This window comes from Mustela nivalis (assembly GCF_964662115.1).
Source record: "Mustela nivalis genome assembly, chromosome: 2".
In the NCBI taxonomy this organism is placed as follows: domain Eukaryota; kingdom Metazoa; phylum Chordata; class Mammalia; order Carnivora; family Mustelidae; genus Mustela; species Mustela nivalis.
Window position 1 is genome coordinate 139605838 of NC_139021.1, and position 21309 is coordinate 139627146.

The 21309-nt window shown below is 54.2% G+C and overlaps 1 protein-coding gene across 9 annotated transcripts in view; it reads left to right on the forward strand.

Annotated features, from left to right (window-relative positions):
- The window catches only part of ZMIZ1 (zinc finger MIZ-type containing 1), a 232718-nt gene that overhangs the window by 138139 nt on the left and 73270 nt on the right, over positions 1-21309 (forward strand). The window lies entirely within an intron of this gene.

Sequence of the window (21309 nt, forward strand, 5' to 3'; positions counted from 1 at the left end):
CAGTTCTAGATATATGTGCAGTGCCAAATGCAGCGTCTACATATTGTTAATATTTTTTATGTTCGAGTAATTCATTGAAAAAGAAAAGAAAATCAATTATTTCCATTGTATAACAATAAAACAGACGTTTTCTCTGAATTCGTCAATCAGTTCTTTGGAGTAGCTCTAGAAACAGCTTCATGAAAATGTTTCAAAGACATCTTCCGATGTATTTTCATAAATTTGCTCAACCTATAATCTCCTGAGTGCGGGTTTGTGCTCCTCCCCATGCATGTTTGCAGACCACGCATGCAGACTCTGGGTCATTTGTGGAATGTGTGTGCAGTGACTGCTAGCTCGGAGGGCCTTTGCCCCACCAGCCCTTGTTGGGACGGTGCTATCGTACTGAGCTGTGGGCCAGAAAATGGTCTGGGAATCTCATAAGTGATGTCTACTCTTAATGGAATCTGCAATTTTAATAATAACTTAAGTCAACACAATTTGGACAAGGTAAAAAGTCCTACTTATCCAAGAAACATATATCTCTGTATCTCTGTTGGGCACCTGGCCAGGTCTGGGGTCTGATGAAGGCTACAACAGATGTGGTCCCACCTTGGGAAACTTAGAGTCTGGAACAAGGGGGTAGCAAATGTTCATGAAGAGCCAGATAGTACACAGTTCAGGCTTTGCAGGCTGTCCAAAGGCAGCCTTAGATAATATGTGAACAAATGAGCACAGCTCGTTCCAATAAAATCGCACTTATGGAATCAGGTGATTGGCTCTGGGTTCCTGACCCCAGTCTAGAAGAAAAGAAAACATCAAATAATCATAGGTGTATGCGGGTGTGCATGTGTGCGTGGGCATATGTAAATTCAAGCTGTGGTAAGTTTCAGGAGGGAAAAGTTGGGGATGTTATGAGACTACTCAGGAGTAGGGAAAGGCTTCTCTGAGGTCTGGAGGTCGAGAACCTTTGCATACTTGAAGAAAAGAAGGAAGAGCTTCTTCCCAGGTAAAGAGAAGAGCCTGAACAAAGGTCCTGAGGTAGAAGGAAGCGTGACTTAGTGGCAGAACCAAACCAAGGACAGTGGTTCCAGAGCCTGGAGGCGAAGTCAACAGCACAGGACCTGTCTTGAGGGTTGTGGGTTTTGTACTGAGAATAAGAACATAGCTACAAAGATCGCTCTGACTACAAAGGAAGAACAGATTGCGCAGGGGGAGGCGGCAGTGTAGATGCCCGGAGAGGGTTGACAGATTGCTGGGGACATCAGGATGATGGTGGCTGGACCAGTAGGGTTCCGCTTCCTGTGGAACAGAGTGCAGAGTCAGGGATGAATCCAAACACGGTGTTAGAGGCAACACCAAGACCAGGAAAGCATGGCCGTGGTTGGTGGTGTGGGGGGGGGCGGGGACAGGAGAGTGGGCTGTCCCAGAATCCCAGCTGCTTCCTTGTTGGGGAGAAAGGGGCTCAGGTCTCTGTGCAGCCCTTCCTCAACAGTCTCTTAGGATCCTGCTGATACATGCTAGGTGCTGTCTTATGCTTTGCTGCAACGCTCAGCTCTGTAAGACATGGAGTCTTGTCTTATTATGGGTGAGGACATTGAAGCTCAGAGAGGTTTGTGACTTCCTTGTGGTCACACAGCTCATTAGTGATAGAGCTGGGACTTCAACCTATGGCCTCCTGACCCCAGGCCCAGTCTTTGGCCACCCCATCACAGCTAACTCTGGACCTCGACTTTGGAGGCCGTGCCTCCACCTGAGAGAGCCCTTTACTTCCCTCAAGTCACTCCAAGGTGGTCCTGCCCTTGGCTGAGTGGCCTTTCCAGCATCACTTCTCCTGAAATAGGGGTTGTGTTCTTCCCTCTGTTTGCACTCCCAGTTATGCACAACTCCTTACAGTTTATTGAGCCTTTTTCCAGGCACTGTGTCTCTTAGTTAAGTCACATGGTAGACCCTGAGCTGAGGCTTCAGCATACCCATTCTGCAGCTAAGGACACTGAGGCCCGAGGCCTGGCAATGCCTGTGGCTTTGCTGTTGCTTTAATGCCCTTCTTGGGAATCAAACCCCTGTCAGCACCAACAGCCGTGACTAAGCACCTCTCACAGATTGTCCCCAGCCCCTGGAGAAGTAGGGGCCTCAGGACTCAGGTTCCCAGCCGGGCCCCTGCTGGGCCCCTCCTCTGGGAAGGCAGGCTGCCAGCCTGAGGGGGAAGGCTTCCGCTGCTGCTTTCACTGTCAGCGTAAAGGGTCTGCCGGGCTGGACCATGAGAGGGGCAGAGGCCACAAGTTGCTGAGCGGTGTCCCTGAGTTCCCGAGGTAGCTCCAGCACGGGCTCCCATCTCCGCCATGTTGCCTGCCTCCTAGACCCGTGGCCTCATCTGTAGAGATGGATGATATGCCTCCTTCACAGGCTGCCTGTGAGGATTCATGAGATTCCCTCATCGTGGAAGCGAGGGGACCTAGCAGTACCTGAGGCCCAGGGCTGCCAAGCCAACAGTACTCTCCAGCCCTCCTCCTCTGCTCTGGTCTGCCTTCTCCCTGCGCGCCAACCCCCCGGACCGTTCCTGACCTGACTCAGCATTTCTCTGCCCCAGCAAACTTGCGTCCCACTGCTCCAATTCCCTGAGGCTCTGTGCTTGGTGTATGACCTGTCGTAACCCCCTGCCCTGGCTATAGCTCTGAGGGTCCCCGCGGCCTCAGGTGTGTGCAGTGGCCATGCTGGCCATAGCCAGGCCTGCCCAGGCCTCTTCAGGCCAGGCCGCTGCACATCTAGCACCTACTCTGTCCATAGAGCTCCCGCCACCAGCCCATGCTTCCTCTTGTCCTCCTCTCCGTCTCTGCCTGGGCTCCCGTTGTGTCTGACCGGCTTGTGCAGTTTTTACCCTCCTCGTCTCTCCCTCCCCTTTCTCTCTGAGGGTCTCTGATGTCCTACGTCTCTCCCTGTCTGTCCTTCCCTTCATTGCTGCCCCTCAGACTTTCTCCCTGTGTGATGTGCGTGTCTGTGTGTGCATGTCTGTGTCTGGGTGAGTACATGTCTGGGTATATATGTGTCTGTGTGTGGTGGCGAGCATGCCTGTGTGCTTCTGTGTCTGTAGGGGCTACATGTCGGTGTGTGTGTGTGTGGTGAACATATATGTGTGTGTCTGTTGGGGATGTGTGCCTGTGTGGTGGTGAGTGTGTGCGTGTGTGTGTGTGGTGAGTGTGTATGTGTGTGTCTGTGGGTCTATAGGGACATATGGCTCTGTGTGTGTGTGTGTGTGTGTGTGTGTGTCTGTTGGAGATATGTATCTGGGTCTGCAAGGGTACATGCCTGTGTGTGGTGGTGATGGTGTTGGTGTGTTTGTGTTTCTGCATAGTGCTGGTGAGTGTGTGTGTGTGTGTGTGTGTGTGTGTTTGTGTGTGTGTGTGTCAGGGTGGCTGGGTATGTTTGTGTCTGTGTGTGGTGGTGAGTGTGTGTGTGTGTGTGTGTGTGTCGGAGATAAGTATCTGGGTCTGGAAGGGTCCATGCCTGTGTGCAGTGGTGAGGGTGTCGGTGTGTTTGTGTTTCTGCATAGTGCTGGTGAGTGTGTGGGTGGGTCTGTGGGGACGTGAGTGTGTGTATGTGTGTCAGGGCAACTAGATATGTTTGTGTCTGTGTGTGGTGGTAAGCATATGTGTGTGTATGTGTGTGTGTGTCTGTTGGAGATATGTATCTGGGTCTGGGAAGGAACATGTCTGTGTGTGGTGGTGGTGAGCGTGTTTGTGTGTTTGTGTTTCTGTGTGTGTAGTGTAGGTCTGTGGGGACACATATCTGTGTGTGTATGTGTGTGTATGTGTGTCAGGGCAGCTGGGTGTGTTTGTGTGTGTGATGGTGAGCATATGTGTGTGTGTGTGTGTGTCTGTTGGAGATATGTATCTGGGTCTGGGAAGGAACATGTCTGTGTGTGGTGGTGAGCGTGTTTGTGTGTTTGTGTTTCTGTGTGTGTAGTGTAGGTCTGTGGGGACACATGTCTGTGTGTGTGTGTGTGTATGTGTGTCAGGGCAGCTGGGTGTGTTTGTGTGTGTGATGGTGAGCATATGTGTGTGTGTGTGTGTGTGTGTCTGTTGGAGATATGTATCTGGGTCTGGGGGATACATGTCTGTGTGCAGTGGTGAGCGTGTTTGTGTTTCTATTTATGTGGTGGTGAATGTATGTGTCTGTTGTGGGTCTGTGGGGACACGTGCGTGTGTGTGTGTGTGCATGCGTGTGTGTCGGTGAGCTGGGTGCATGTCTGCCTGTGTCTCCCCACCCCCCCTTCTCCCCCACCCTTCTCGAGCTCCGTCTCCCTGTCTGTCTCTCTTGTCAGGAGGCCAAGCTGGGGCCAGACGAGGGCCGGTGGGATGAGATCATGCGGCGGGAGCAGGGCTTTGTCAGGAGGGATGACGGTGGGCTGGGCCGGGCTGTGCACGCCTGCATCGCCAGGCTCTGGAGCAAGAGCTCGGGCCTGGGGGCAGCGCTGTGTGGCGTGTGCGTGTGCGTGTGTGCGCATGTGTGTGTGTGTGTGAGAGAGAGAGAGAGACAGAGACGGAGCGTGAGCGCAGAGCAGACACTGCAGCAAACCGCCAAGCCAGGCGTCTCCACGTGGGCCCCTCAGCTACCCAGCCCCCAGCTCTTTGTTCTGGTGCAGCCTTTAGCCTGTGCGCGCGCACACCGGAGCACGCGCGCACGGGAACACGCACACGCGGGCACGATGGTCAGGAGCCTCCCCAGGAACAGGTCCTCGGGGGCTCCCCGCCCTTCCTCTGCCTCCGTGCGGAAGGTCACCTGCTTCGCGCCTTCCCTCAGTCCCCCAAGGGGCTGCAGCGGGTCCCCCTGCCCCCACCACCGCCGCGTGCCAGCCCCCAGCAACTTGGCAGGCTGCGCGGAAATGTCAGCCTCCTCGGCAGCCAGCGGGCCCACGCCTGCTGGCTGTGTAGGCACCAAGCAGCAGGCAGTCGCCATGTCCCGAGGTCCCCGAGAGCCCCCCTGCATGCCTCAGCTACTGGCCCAGTGTAAATGACTCTGTGTCCCCTCGGCTGACCTCAGCAGACTCAGGGACATCAGAACCCAAAGAATGGGGAGTGCTGGTGCCTGAGAATGGAGCAGGACCTGCCCCAGGTCACAGCAAGGCAGGGCCGAGTCCAGACGAGAGCCTAGGGTGCACACTGGCCATCCGCACGTCCCTCCTGTCTCCTCCGTGCAGACGAGGGTCTGTGATGGCTCTGGGCTCTCCTCTGGGGAGAGGAGAGGCCTGGGGCTGTTGGCAGAAGGGAAACATGCAGAGGGCGGCAGGTACGGGAGACGCCAGGCTTCCCAGGAGCATCCTGGGAGAGGTGACCGGTGGGCTTTGGAGAGGGAACAGAGAACTCAGGAGAGGACTCAGGGCTGGTAGAGGCTGCCTGTGACCACTCCAAGGAAGAGGCCAGCCTTCCTTAGGGACCGGGGGCGGGGGGGGGGGACAGTTGTCAGTCACCCGCCTGTGGGCTGAATGTGGCCCGCAGACATCTGAGCTCTGATGTTTGGTGGTTTTGAAAAACGCATGTTATTTGCCAACATTTGCTCTTTGGGAGTTCGTACTGTCAAGTTCAATGCCTGTCTTCCTTTCAGTGGGAATCTTGGACCCACAACCTACGGCTAACTGGGTGATAGCGGACCCCTCGGATGGCTGCTGTGCTTCTCCCATGGTCTTATGCCTCAAGCATTTTCTGAATTCGAGAACCCACCAGGCCCTGTGGTCATGTGTCTTTATGACCTCTGTTCTAAGCACACCCTCACATCCCAACACAGAAGCCTGAGCCCAGGGTCCTGGAGGGGAGCCCCAGGCAAAGTGGACCACTTGCTTTTTATCAACAAACACCTGCTTTCTCTGACATGCTGACAGTCCCCAGAGGAAACATTCATGGGAAGGGGACTGAGACATGCCCAGGGCCACCAGCCAGCCTGGAAGGCGAAGCATTAGGAATATGATGAAGCCCCTGCCTTGTCCCTCTGGGTCTGTGTCCTGTGGTCCCTGCAGAAGGGGCTCGGGAGAGGCTCGGTCCTTTGGAGCTTTCAGTCCCAAGGGACCTTCTTGTAGGAACTTGCAGAGCAGCCCTGGGGCTCAGACACAGACCCTGACCCGGAGGCCCCATCCATGGTGCGTTGTACCTCTGTCACATAGTTGGGATGGGACAGTCATCAGAGGCCACCCAGGTCATTTCACCACTTGTACTCAGGACTCTTAGCAGAAAAAGTAGGCTTCCTTCTCTCTGTCTTTGAAAACAATCCTTGCACTCACCTGGCTAACAGGGGCTCTCAGACCTCCCGTGTGGTAACAGTGCTGGTTTCTCTCAGAGGCTCTGCTTCCAGCTCCACCTTCACGCCTCCCCCAGGAGCTCTCCCCGCCACCCCCTGCCTACCCCAGAGCACGCAGCCACCTTCCCGTCACCGTCACCGGGGAGGACAAATGGCCTCATTCAGGGACGCCCTGCCAGATCTGTCTCTCTAAGACAAAGCTGTGTGCAGCTCTGCGTGAAAAATGGCTCGCAGCCGCCCAGTGAGCAGGCGGGATTGGTGGGTGCAAATTGCAGGGGATTTGTTAACGCTTGCTGGCTTCCCCAGAAACAGGGGGGCAGGCAGGCCCTTGCCCTTGAAATGCCAGGCTGCCAGGCTGGGTGCCTTGTCAAGGCTGGGGACAGGCTTCCTCCTGGACACCAGCCCCCACCCCCACATCCCAGCTTAGCAGAGCTGGGATGTGGGGGAGGGATTTGGCTTCCTTCCTCCTGCACTCCAGGGCAGGTCCCGCTCAGGAAAGGGCTCTGGATTTCATCACCAGGCCCCTGGGAACCGACTCATGGTCAGCCCTGTTTAATGGATGAAACCTGTTTGCAAGGCTTGCTCACCGCCTGCTGATTCACTGCTATGGGAGAGGCTGCTAGGGCTCTTAGCAGCATGCCCATTTTATAGAAGAGGAAACTAAGGCTCTGGAGGGAGAAACAGACCCAGGTCACGTGACTTGTGGTGCTGGAAGAGGTCTTGGACCTCCAGCTGGTCAGATCCGGAGCATAGGGAGCTTCTCTATTCTGAGTGACCCTGAGTGAGCAGGTAGGGTAGCTTGGCCTAGGCCAGTGGCCCCTGGCTCCTCTTCCCTCCCCCAGCTCCCTGAGGGCTGAGGCCTGGGATCTGGTGGCCTCACTCTGCTCTTGGAGAAAAAGAACAGTGGGGAGGAGCCCACGTGACAGGGTTTGTGGACACAGTGTTCCCAGGCTAAGGAATTGGGGGGAGGGGTAGCTGTGACAGTCCCTGGGGTGTCCAGAGTGAACAGTGAGGAGCCGGGCAGTGCCACGGAAGAATGAGAGAGGACAGATTTGGAAACAGCTACAGGGCCCTGGAAAAGAGCACTGAGTATTTGGATGGCCACTCCACAGCCATTAAAAACCAGGTTTCCCAAGAATTACTATATGGAAATGCTTATGATATAATATGAATTTTTAGAAAGGTAACAAAAATGGTAAGTTTGGTGGGACCTCAACCAGGTGCACAAGAAACAGAAAACAGAATATACCAAAATGTCAACTTATAAATAATGGATCTATCTGGAATGGGGGGGGGGTGACACCCTATTTCCCGCATTTTCTGCAGGGAACACAGATTCTGTTTTTAAGCAGAGGCAGCCGTGGGCATTGTTGGTTCCACTGACGTTTGGCTGGCGCTGGCAGGGGTGGAGCGAGACGAGAGTGCCCTTGTCTCCAGGCTGGCTCAGCAGTTTTCCCAGTGCAGCCCTCTCTGGTTCCCCAGGAGCCCCGGGGGGCAGGCCTTGGCTTGTCGGGAGGCTGCTCTTCCTGTCTCCCTCTCTCTTCTGCGGGATTAGCTCATCGCTGGCTCCCCCGCAGAGCCGGGGTGTGCAAGGACATAGCTGCCTGAGGCCCAGCTGGTGCATATCTGCTTTCGAGGCCTGTCCAGAATGAGAGGGGGCAGAAGGCCGAGGGCATCGGCTCGCGAGGTGGGGAGGGAGGATCCGGGGCCGGGACCTTTACAGGCAGTACAGAGCCCTCTCAGGATGGGGCTGCTCCTCCTACCTTGGACCCTCACCCCAGTCCAGAGCTCCTGCGGGGAGGGCACACACTCAGGCCCGTGATCGGGGCGGGGGTCTGCGAAAGGGAGGGGAGGGACTGATGAGGCTCGTGCAAGGGGAAAGAGAGGCTACCAGAAGCTCCTCAAACACATGATGCGTGTCCAAGTTTGGATTCCCCCAGACGCAACCCCCAGCCAACATGCTGGCTCAAGAGGTTTGTTTCGGAGGATCCCAGAGAACACACATTGAGAAGCAGGGAAAGACGGGGAAGGGAAGGAGTTCGATGAAAATGTGTTGTTAAGCACTGTACCTGCTGTGACCACATAGCAGGGAGCTCTGGGAGACAATAGAGCGTGCCCCTCTGAGCGTGCCCCTCTGAGAGGCAGGGACAAGGAGCTTTTTATCCTGCACCTGGCATCCATCATTGGCCGAGGGCTGCTTGGGGTCAGGGTGTAGGTGCGCCCTCCGGGTCGCCTTAGCGACAGTGCCCGGCAGAGTCAGAGCACACACAGGAAGCGGAAGATGTGTGATGAGGCACCCACTGGACGGGAGAAAGGCACTGGCCCCAATGACATCACTTCCATTCATTTCTCAGCATCCCTGCCGCATTCCAGTCCTAGTCCTATTATAATGGTCTGTTTCATATGGTTTCTGGCTTATTTTGACTTTCAAGATAGAAATTTTAAAAGGTAACTTTATATCTTATATGCTCCAGTAACTGGTCTTGCCACCTTTAGAAACGAACTGTCAAAATCAGGATGCTGATTGTCTGGGTTGAGCGACAGGTGTCTGGCCCATCCCTAGAACCTGGGCCAGCTCTCTGCCAGTTAAAAAAAAAAAGAGGTGAAGGTTTAGGAAATTGGGAGTCCCCTTTGTGAAATAACCACATCTCAGACGTGGGAAGAGATCTGACGTGGTCGTGGTTTCCTCATGGGGGCCACAGGCCCTCATCCATACCTGGGAGTGCTACTGTCAAAGAGGAAAGTCTTGTCCAAGGCCATGGGGCCCGGGCGCCGCCCCCTACCTCGGGGGCCCTTCCAAGTCAGTTTCTTCCATAGGCCAAAGCCCTCACTCCTTCTCTCTACCTTCTTGGCTACAGCAAGAAATGATGAGGTCATGGGTGTGAGAATCCCTCTCAAAATAAGAAAATACTAAACCAGAATTTTCAGGCCAGGAATGATTATCGTCTTGCCCAGTCCCACTCTGTGCCAAGCACGGGGGCTACAAATGTATATAAATACACCACACACGGTCCCTGCTCTTGAGATTTGAAATAGATGAATGGGCCCATTCTGTGGGTGAGAAATGACAGTAATCCTACACACAAACAGAGCCCTTTACAGAGCCTCTCTTGTCCAGCCCTGTGAGATCCCCAGGGCGGGCAGATCCCCCATTTAAAGAGGAGGGGACTGCAGCTTGGAGGAGTGGCAAGGTAGCCGCAGCTGGAGCAGAAGTGGGGACCAGAGCTCTGGCGAGCCCACTCCTGTATCTCTGCACATGTCCCCCGAGGAGTGGGCACAGCCTCTGGGGAGATGCGGGCCCACAGGTACCACCCTACAGGCACTAAGGGTGTTCCCCTTCAACCACAGTGCTATCCAGCCCAAAGGCATGTTCGGGACAGAGATCCTGCCAAAACAGTTCCCCACTGCCCCAGGGTGTCCTGAGAATGCCACTGGCTGTCCGTGAAGTTAATAAAGCCATCGGCAGCAATTAATTCTGCAGAGGAAAGAGCCAGGTAAGAGGATTAAGGAAGCCGGAGCTTTGGTTTTAAGATGGAGCTTAGCATTCCCACCAACAGAGGAGGGATTTCAGGGGAATCCTCGGGGCGGCGTGAGAGTGAAATGGAGCAGGGGCTTGGTAGAAAGCGGGCAAGGTGGTAACAGGACTTCTGAAGCAAGCTTTGCAAGCCATAGCCTTATAAATACCTTCTGGGTTAGACAGACAGACAGGCAGGAATTAACAACGGTGCTGGTGCTGGTACCGTCAATCTTGCCTGTTTCGATTTACAGGGCGCAGGGCATCTGGATTGGGAAAAAAAAATAGCTCCCTTCAGTCATGATGATGGCCAGCATGTGGTCAACATTTTCTTGGTAATGGCCCCTCGCAGCATGTGGCACACATGAACCCATTTATCCCACATGGTGAACCCATTTTACAGATAGAAAAACTGGGGCTGGGAAAGAATGAGTCATTTGCTGAAGGCCACTTGGCTAAAAAGAGCCAGAATTATGGTTCAACCCAGCATATCTGACCTTGAAGCCAGAGGCCACCCCAGACTATGAACAGGGTGAAATGAAGTCTGGGGAACAGCACGTTCATGACTCAAGAGAACATGTCAAGATCACCAGAACTGCTTGCAGGGGGAGGTATTAAGTACTTGATGATGATTTGTCTTTGCTGGTAGTTTAAACACCTTCCTGTCTTTGAGCTTATTCAACACTCACAGCTCCATAGATGGTGAGTAGCAGAGAGACTGGCACATAGTAAGCATTTTGTCCATGCCAGATGTTAGGATCGAAATGTCCTGGTCAGCCCCAATTTCAAATATTTTTCCCCGGGAACCTTCTAGCTCTATTGTAGAGAGGAGTAGTGGTTAAAGGCATTGACTCTGGAACAACCTGTCTAGATATGAATCCCACCCAGACTTCCACTCCGGCTGTGTGATCTTGGAAAAAGTCACTTAACTTCTCTGTGCCATGGTTGTCTCATTTGATAAAAGGAGGTAATAATAATGCCTACATCATGGGCATTAAGTGGATGAATGCATGTGTAGCACTCAGAACAGGACCTGGGGTATAGTAAGTGCTACGATACATAGGCTAGCAATTTTATTCCAAGTTTTGACATTCAGACATTCAGACTGTCTTAGGATGTCTCTTGTACCTGGAGGTTACCCAAAAGCCTGTGCCCTGTGTCCTTGTGTCATGATTTGTGGTGTGGAAAATATGGAACCTATATGTGTAGGCAGGGCCAAGGTAATTGCCCCCCAGACCCCCCTCTGAGAGGGTAGGAGATGAGTGGGGTGATGGCCCCTTCCTGAGGCTCAAGAGAGGCTCATGTGAGGTCAAGAGCCCTCTCCCTTCCCCCCAAGAAGAGGAGACTGAGCCCCAGAGGGGGAAGCAGGCTGCCTGCAGTAGATGATAGAGAGCTGGCTGAGGGGGGCCAGGCAGCGCCAGCAGAGCCCTGTCTGTGCCTTGGGCTAAGGAAGTTTGAGGGCCTCTTTCGTCCAGCAACGCTTCCCAAATTCTCTCAAGAGAGAAAGTAGCTCTTCAAGCACGGTTTATTGAGCTCCTGCTTCATGCCACACACTGAGCTGGGTATTTTATGAGTGTCCTCTCTGAGGGAGTGTCCTCCCTTCCCTCGGAAGGAACCAAGCCATTTTATAGATTGGAAAACAGATGCATTGAGATTTATTCACCCGCCCAAAGTAACCCAAAACCTTTGTAACAAAGGAAGGGATGATTGGCTAGATGGCTCTGAGTGGATGAAGTTTGATCAGCTGGGACGGAAAAGGAGGAGGAAAGAAGGGAGAGAAGGAGGGAGGAAGGGTGTGGAGCAGAGCCGGCCCCAACTCCAAGTGCTTGCTCCCTCTACTCTTCCCTGGTCATGCCTTCTTTCCCTGGGATCAGGCTCGTTGGCAGTGACCCCCTGGCTCGTCCCCAGGGCCCCTCTGGCAAGCAGGATCAGAGAGGAAGATGCCCATAGACCCTGCCCTCTTGCCCCACATTAGCTGCCCAGGACAGCTTGCACAGCAGAGCCAGGAGAGGCCAGGCCTTGAAAACTGTGGGTCTTGGCCTGCAGACCCCTGGTTCTCCTTGCCTGCTCCTTTCAGCCACCTTCAAGTCCAGCCCAGCTGCCTTCTGGGATAGGACTGGCCTCCAGAAATGCAGAGCCAAGATCTCGAAACCAGAGCAGGGGCAGCCTGAAGTAGGGGGTCCAAGCTCAGGCATCAGGGTCAGGCTGACCTAGGCTCAGCCCAGCCCATCACTTCCATGCCACGCGTGACCCCAGCCACGTCTCCTACCCTCTCATGAAACCATCGGCACTAACTACCTAACACAAACTGGCGTCTCAGGAGGGCTCTGTCCACAATCATTCAGATTAAGCCTTGCACTGCGGGCACTGAACCCTACTTGCTCTGTGACTTTATGCAAATCGCTTGGCTTCTCCCAAGCTCGGGGTCCAGCCCATTGGGTCCCCTGGCTAGAGCAGCAGCAATTCTGTTTCCATGGCAACCCAGCTGCCTCTCAAGGGACCATCTGGATCACATCATCCTGGCAAGGTGCTGCCCAGGCAACCAGGTGTTTGTGTTTTGCAGTGGAAGCTCTGCAAGGTGGTAATTCCCCTCGCTGGGGCAAGGAGATGGCCAGGCAGTGGCTGGAAGGAAGCCTGGGCGCCTTGGCCAGGCCTTCTGCTCTGCTCCTCCTGCAGGCAGAGAGAAACACACCTCAGAGCCTGAGAACGCTGACCAATGACTTTCCTTGAAGAGCTGTGAACAGTTGCTTCTTTATATTCCTGGGTGCATTTCCTGACTTGTTGAGGCTGGCAGGGTGGGAAACGCTGCCCCGGGGCTGGACTCCTGTAGGGAATTCCAAAGGACCCAGTCTCACCTGTTTGGGATGAAGAGCTACTATTGTCTTGGGGCAGGAAACTGGAATTACTGGGGTGGGGAGGGGGAGTGAAATTAGGAGTCTGCCTTTCAAACAGGCACATAATTATGACAACAGAAACTCAGTGTAAAGGATAAACTAAATTCACCCCTTCCCCAAGCAGGCACAGACATTGTGATTAACCGTGGAGTAACCCCAGAAATTGTCTGTACCCTCAAGGAGCTTACAGAGACCCTACATGCTCAAGAAAAAAGCCTTATCAACAGATCCACATCAGCAGAGGGTGAAGCTGAAAGGGGGCCAGCCGCTTGCGATGGGCTGCTCCCAACCTGCTGGGGTTGGACAGCTCAGAGACAGCCCGTGTTCTGCCTCCTCTTCGCGGAGGTGAGCCCCTGGACTCCTGGGACAAACAGTCGCTGAGGCACATCTAGCCCCTTTCCCAGATGGAAACTGGGACTCTCGGAGAAGTGAAGTCATGGCAGGGTCGCACAGCTGGGAAATGGCTGGGCAGGGATCAGAACCGGGGTCCTCTGCCTCCTCAGGGGGCACCCTGTGGGGGCCAGTGCTCTTCTGGTGGGCTGCCCTAGGAGGATCCCACTTCCCCCATGCCCCAAGGCCTCCCTCTAAGCTGAGCAAAACAGTCCTCTGCCTCTGGGTCCTTTCTCCCTCTCTTCCCCCCTCTCTCTCTCCCTCCCTTTCTCCCTCCCCTCTCTTCTCCTCCCCTCCCTCGCTCCTTCCCCAGGCTCCTTCCCTCCCTCTCTCCCTCCCTGCTCTCCCCTCTCCTCCCTGTCCCTCCCACTCCCTTTCTCCTTCAGTTCCTTTGTCTCCCCTTTCCCCTTGGGACCACAGCTCCATGCAACAATGGGAGGGCTGCATCTCAGCCCTGCCCAGGAGCCCAGGGCAGCCAGCCATTTGCTCAGGGCCACAGGCTCTGGGCCAGAGGTGGGGCACCGAGGTCCTGCCCCCACCCCCAGCCCTGCCCCCACCCCCAGCCAGAAACACTGGCTGCTGTGCAGGGCTGCCCCCCTCCTACGTACCCTCCGCCAAGGAAGTGACATAATTGCCTGTATTCCCATTTCCTCCAGGCTCCCCACTCTCAGATGTGTGCCCCAGATGTTTAGACTTACTTCCTCCCAATTAAGCCTCTGTCTGCTGGGAGGCCAGGAGGCAAGGGGCCACGTGTGTGCAGGCGGGCTTGGAAGGGAGAAAATGAGAACCTGCACTCCGGGGAGAGACAGGGGAACTGGCCGGCTACTGAGTTCCATGGGGAAGCCCACCAAGGGCTGGGAAGTGTAGCCAGACGCCCCTTTGGTTGGCAGTCAGTCCAACTGCTGTGGGAACACCGGCCCCTTAGCAGTCTGCCTCCGGGGGCAAATCCTGGTGCCCAGCCCCTGGGGACAGGGCGCCTGTGTCTGGTTCTTCTCCCAAATAAGAAAAAGAAAGAGGAAGGGAAAGGCACTGCCCACCCCCCAAGAGCAAAGTCCGGGAATGGGCAGGTGACCCCAGAGATTGGGTCTACTTCCTCTGAGGCACTGGTGCCCTTCTTTTGGCCGAGGCTGAGCTTCAGGGTGTGGGCCCAGGCCCCCTCATTGTGCAGAGACACTCATGTTTTGACACAGCCAGGGGTCAGGCTTAGAACAGTGGCTTCCAGGTGGGAGATAGAGAGTAGGTCAGGATCAGAGAGCCCAGCGCCCCCAACAGGGCTGTTACGCATAAGGTTCCCCCTGGGACTATGTGAGACAAGCCCAGAACCGCCAGGGTTTCCAGTTCTGTGAGAAATCTCCTGAGGTTTGCAATGTGGAGACCACCCCTTATTGAAGACCAGAGCTGGCTAGTCCAACTAAGACAGAGGGTTGGCTCTCAGGTGGCCCGTGGAGGCATGGAACTTTAATCACCAGGGACCAAGACCGGAACGGATAGACCCCATGACTCATGGGAGAAGGAAGGGTCAGCCCACAGTCTGTGGGACTGGGTCATGTTCACTGAATCCAGAAAGAAGCCTCGGGCCATATCAGCAGGGAAGGGTCCGGAGAAAAGCACCTGAATGGGGTCTAAGGGTAGGAGGGCAGGACCTGTACAAATCCCCCATATGGTACGTATCAAACGGGCAGACAGACCACCCAGGGCTCGCATCCTACTCCCCTGCTTTCAAGCTGTGTCACTTGAAGTAACTGGCACAACCTCTCTGAGCCTCCACTGTGGCGTCAGCAAATGGGGCTAAGCATACCTCCCCGACACGCTTGTTTGTGCTGGGGTGTTGAGGATTCGGTGGGATGGTGCGGGGGTGGGGGGGAGCTGTGCCTGTGTGTAGTAAAAACTGGGTATCCGTCTGCCACGTCCCAGTGACAGGCCAACCAGGTGAGCAGGTAGCACCCTTCCCACCCAAAAAGAAGCTGTGAGAGGGAGAAGGCCAGGTCAGGGAGGAGGATCCCGTATGTTGGACAGGAAGGGGGAAGCAGGCAGATGGTACCCTTTTGGGGAACGTGAGATATATAATAATGAGGAGGAATTGTAAATAGTAAGGGTCTGTAGTAATACTGTTTTTGCTGCTACTGTTACTCTCAGATGTGAATGTTGGAGTGCAGAGGGCTTTTGGGATCACCCCGCCGAACCCCCTGTTTTTACCTTAAAGAACAGACTGCCTTGGAGAGAGAGAGAGCAATCTTCCCAGCATCCCTCATGACGCCAGGGGGTGGGGCTGGCCGTGTGCCGACATTTACCCCCTAATACTCTTTTTGTTACTACTAGTAGCACCATTACTCCCACGACAGCTATTATTACTGCTAATGCTACCATTATTAATACTGCTGTGCTAAACCTCTAATGCTATCATGTTTTCCCTACTAGTCAGTGAATAAGTTAACTTTTACTGAGTTCTTACTGTGGTCCAGACACTGGGTGAAATACTGCATTCTTTCATCTTTACAAAAATATTGAGGAGACTCAGGTTAATTACGTGCTCAAGGCCACACAGCTAGCAAGCGGCAGGGCTAGAATTAGACTCAGGCAGTCTCACTCCAGACCTGCACGCTCGGGTACCCGCTCAGATGCTTTCCGGAAGGAGGAAGGATGCTAGACAAGCCCAGGGTCCTGGATGAATGGAGGCCTGGTGTGTCTCCGGAGCAGGGCTGCCTTGTGAATTAGTCCAAGGAGAGCTGCCTTTGTGGAGAGCCTAATAACCTCTCTCTTTCTTGCCTGGTTTCACGAAACCTGAAATTCCAGCTGAAATTCAATTGGCTTTCTTTCGATTTAAGTATTTGTCTGTCTGTAAATAAGCCTTATTCATTCGCTCTGGCATTTGAGGACTATGGTCAGAGGGGACAGTGAGGCCAGGTCCCAGACTCAGACAGGCCTGGCTTCCAGGTCTGGCTATGTTTGCAAGCTGGGTGACCCCGGGCGTGTCCCTTCCCTACAGAGCCTCACAGAGCAGCGGTGCTGTCCTTCTGTCATGGAGGCCACGGTGTCTGGAGGGTATCTCTGCCCTGAAGCATTCCTGTAGCTCCCTGTAACTCTGAGGGACTGTTGGCCGGCCCCAGATACAATATTTCTAGATATTGTATAGATGAGACCCCCGCCACCCAACAACCAAGGCCGAGGCCAGTGATGGCAGGGACACAACAAATTGTGTCTGAAAAAGACGCAGAATATAGAGCTTTAATCAGCCATTCGTGCGGCAAATACTCCATGAGTACCACAGGGTCTCAGGCCCTTTGCTGGGTGCCTTGACACAGCCTGAGTAAGGCAGACATGGTCCCTGCCTTCCGGGAACTCAAGGCTTGGTAGAGAAGACAGATAAATGTTGGAATAAACACCCTCCCGCGATGATGCCATTGTGATCGGTTCTACAAAGAACATCTTAGAGGCTCGAAAAAATGACCCTAGCAAGAAGGAGAAAATCTGCCCAGAGAGGAGGGCAAAGAAAGGCATTTCAAATAGAGGGAAGAGCATGTACAAAGACCCTCACATGCAGAAGAAATGTGGACTCAAATCTCTCTACCTTTTCCAACTTGGTGTCCCTGCCTAAGATGCTTCTGGGCCTCAGTTTCCTCGCCTGTAGAATGGGAACAATGCCACCTGCCTCCCAGGGTTCCAAGCAATGGAGAGACTAAGGAATATGAAGGTGCTGGTGTGTAGCACTGCTTCCTTGAATGCCTAAGGAATCCAGAGGCTGCCACTTGGCTCCTGGTTTCCAGTCACCCCCTGACACCCGAGGCCTCCATCAGTACTGGTTGTTCCTCAGCGCAATTAGGTAATTAGGCCAAATTCAATTACATACCACACTCCCAGGTCTGTCTGGGGCCCGAGGGAGGCGTGGGCTCCCCTTGCTGAGGGGGAGCAGCAGAAGCACTGGCTTGATTCCCAGGGCTGTGCCTTGTTACCATGCAACCCAGAAAACTGCCTGCATCCCAAATGGGGAAACTGAGTCAGGGGAAAGGAAGAAGTGCTGCTTTGCCCCAAACTACAGTATCCCCAGAGCTGAGATCTCCGGGCTGATTTTTCCCTTCCTTGAGCACCCCAACTCAGGCTGCTGGCCCATGGCTTTCCCAACTTTCAGATTCATCAGGGGTCCTGGCTCCTCATCCCTCTGGATGGGCCCCCAGATTGGAGGAAGGGTAGGGTTCGGCTTCTCTGTCACTCCTGGATTTGCGGCAGTATCTCCTCCCAGCTGCAAGCTGGCACCTAGTTGCTGTTCAACACGTTGTTTGGCATCTGGGTTTTTGTGGCAAGCTTACCTCCAATAAAGCTGGGCAAGCTAGGGTTTAGAAGGGCTTTAAGAGACTTGCTGGAGGCATCTAGACAAGAGCAACTCAGGTTGAGGGTAGCAGAAGGACCTTCCTAGAGACCATCATAAGACTTCCAGGGCTCTGAATGCCAATCCAGGGAGCTCAAGCTTGCACTTGATCCTGGCAGCACTGGGTAGCCATGGAAGGTTTTAGACAAGGTAGTAACACGGTCAGATTTGCCTTTTATAAAACTTAGCAGCTAGAGGAGGGACCAAGGGACCAGTGGCAGAGAAAACAGTGGGGATGCTCTTCTGGGTATTCAGAAAAGAGACTGCTGGGGTGGAATTGTGCCATGTGTAGAAGGAAAAGGACAGATGGTAACTCTCCAGCAATGCCTCTTGCCTGTGGCCAGCCCCTGGCCACCCATGCCTGGGCCTCGGAAGCTCCACTGGTGACTTAGAGTTGTTTTAAGCTTCACTGTGGAGTTACTGAGTAGTTTCTGAAGGCTGTGTGTAGCTCCTTTCAGGGGGAAAAGTCTTAACTTTGGATTCATTTCATTCTAAAAAGAAAGTGGCTTTATGGGCTTTTCCTAATCACGAGAATAATATATACTCCTTATAAAAAGTTAAGACATACAGAAAATTATAAAGTGGAGCTGAAATCCTACTGACACACTAACTGCTCTTCAACAAATATTTGTTGAACACTACTATGTGCTAGGTACAGAACCACCGGAGATATAGCAGTAATCAAAACAGACAAAATCCCTACTCTCAAGGAATTTATAGTCTACCACAAAGGGTACTATGTTTGCAGATACACTGCACAAACATTTGTAAGGATGGACCTTAGTAGGCCTACTACTTTGGAACTGGCTTCTTTGTCATAAGAGGATTGTGTGTATACTGGAAGCATCTGGCCTGGCTTGCTCAATCCCTTATAGGTTATCAATGGGGAAGGGGGTGTCAGTCCTTCTTGGGGCCTTGCCCCTAGTAGCAAAGAGGCTCAGCATCTGCACTGCATGTCAACACTGCATGGGGAAGCGGTGTCCCAGAAAATGGTAGTGATCTGCTCTTGGTCACACAGCAAGTCCCCAGCCTCTCTCCCAGGCAACATCTCTCCATTGGGGCCCTGGCCTCCAGTGGAAGGGTGTGCTGTTCCCACCTGCCAAGCTCAGCTAAGCAGATCCTGATTTCAACATCAAGCCTCCCACTCCTTGCCCTGCCCTGGCGGCCACTTTGGATTTTCCCCAGACAGACATTCCTACGTGGCCTGTCTGCTCACGTCCAACCACCACCCCCAACCCCTGGGAGAGGGGGGACACCTGGGACCATACGGGGGAGTGAAGGAAGCTGCCAGATTCCCTGGGCTGCTGTGGGCTAGGAGTAAGTGGCTGGAAGGGAGTGGGCAGCGGGAATAGTATCCTCTTACTCAGGACTGTCTGGAGGAGGGAAGGAAGCACACAGGTGATGAAGGCTTTAATGGGTCTGGAAGGTTCAGAGAGCTGCTTTGTTGCTGCCCAGAACATACTGAGGTGCTTGGGCATACTTTTCAAGCACCCATCCTCTCCTCCTACCTATAAGAGCGCCCCAGAGCAGAAATGGCCACAGAAGCCCTAGCCTGCTACTCCGATATTCTCTCTGCATTTTCACATCCTCAGCTTACACACCTCAGGTGACAAGGTGCTCACTACTACCTCAGGGCAGCCCTGACTTCCCTTCTTTTGAGCCCAAATTGGATGCCACTACCCACCTTCCTGATGTGCAGGACCCTCTATGGATAAGGAAAGGAGTGGAAGATTCCAGAGTCTGGACCCCAACCTCCCTGGGAGGAGGAGGAAGATGGAGCGGGACAGGCCCTCCACATCCGAATCCCATCAGCTCATAAAAAGAGGCAACCGATGGACAAGAGCCCTTTAGACCTTCCTATCTGTCTAGCACTTTACAGTTTGGAGAACATGCCCTTGCCAGTACACTTGATGGGAACACAACATCAGGAGACATGGCCTGGGTCTCTGGAACAAGCCAGAAATCTTAGGGCTAGTCCTGGCTGTCCCACTAATTTGCTGTGTGGTAGCAGGAAGCCCAGGCCCCTCTCTGAGCTCGGGTTCCCTCATTCCAAGTGAGGCTAGGGGCTCTTGACTCCAGTGCTAAATGAGTCGATGATCCTAAATGGTCAGGTAGAGGCACTGCAGGGAAGAGGGCCGGCTGTAAGAGGCCATGCAGGCTTGCGGGCACAGTGGGGTCAGTAACGGCTGGGGCAGCCTGCATGCAGCTCCACCGGCCCCCCAGCCTTGAGCCAGAATGTGTGTGTTTTCGGAACTCCATCCCTGTCTGAACTTCATTTCTTCCTCTCCAATGCGGAGGGCATCCTCCTGGGACCTGCTTGAGCCTTTGTCTGGGGGATGTCAGGAGTGGAATTTGGCTGCCCTGGCAGACGGGAGAAATGCTGCACAGTCAGGGAGGCAGACAGACAGACAGACCGACAGCTTCAGCAGGAAGGGAAATTGCCTTTCCAACTGCAGGGAGCTTATGTCCGTCCAACCCAGGGACCGTCTGGAAGCCCCCCATCAAAGCTGTGTCCTGGGAGAAGCAATAAAACCCCAGGACTGCTGAGGCGCAGACATTCGAGCTGCCTTGGCAGTCCCTTCCCTTCAAAGGCGACTCCAGAAATCAATGGAGAGAGATTCATTAGAGGCCTGGGTGGCAAGTTCCCCACCACCTCCGGTGGCCCCTTTGTAAGCCGGCCTGAGCTTCCTGTCTGAACAGGCTGCCTCCACAGAGAAGCCTCCCAGTGTTCTTCTAGGCAGTGGTTCTGGGGAGGGGTGCAAGCCGGGGACACAGGGCACCACAGCTTCTCCTATTCATGCCTTCATTCCTGGCCCCATTCATTCATTCATACATTCATTCATTCAGGCAGCTGGTTCTTGTGTCCTTCCTAGAGCAAATATCCCGCATCTGCCCGGCATCCTTTAGATCCTGTCCATGCGAGACGTCCAAAGCAGACAGTAGTCGCTGCTGATGCGGACCTTGCCTTCTAGTCAGGAGACAGCTTTGACAAGAGAAACAAGCAGTCAGAAGTGCGCAGGGGAGAGCGAAGTCAGGAAAGAGTGGGAGGAAGCGTGGGGAGGGGCGGCCGTTGGGGGCATCGTGGCTGCGGAAGGCTCCGGAGAAGGGGTCAGCCGCCAAGAGGCCTGCAGGGAGGGGGCACGTGAGCTGGGCCACCTGGAGAAGAGTGTGCCTGGCCCACCTCAGAGGGTGCGTTGGGGGTACCTGCGGACAGAAGGGCAGGGAGGCTGGGGCCGAGTGAGCCAAGGGCGAACTGGAAGGAAATGAGGTCAGGGAGGTCACGCAGGGGCTTGTGGGTAATCGTAAGGGCTCTGGGACTTCACCCTGCCCCAGCCAGAACCTCTGCAGGAAGGGATCTGAGGTGAGAAGGGATGTGCTGTGACCTCTGCTTTCAGTGTCACCAGGGGCACTGTTTGGGAGGAATGCCAGAACAAAGTACCACCTGCCCGCAGCTTCAACGAGACAATCGCGCCATCTCAGGGAGCTGGGGGCCAGAGGTCTGCTGCTCGGAGATGGTGGCGGCAGGGCCATACACGGGAAGGACCCGTTCCAGGCCTCTCCCCCAGCTCGTGGCACCATGATGCCACAGTCTCTAGGCATCCTCCCCCTGTGCGTGTGTATCTCCATGTCCAGATGTCTGCTTTTTAAACAGACACCAGTCATAGGGCAGTAAGGCCCACCCCAATGACCTCATCCTAACTTGATCATCGGCAAAGGCCTCCTTCCAAATAAGGTCACGTTCACAAGTGCCGGGGACTGGGGACTTCAGCATCTTTGGAGGGACACAGTTCAACCCACACTATCACTGCACAGACTCAGCCTCTTGCGAATGGTCACCGGTATTTCCTTTGGTCCCCTGAGGACCTGGTGTGAGGTGGTTT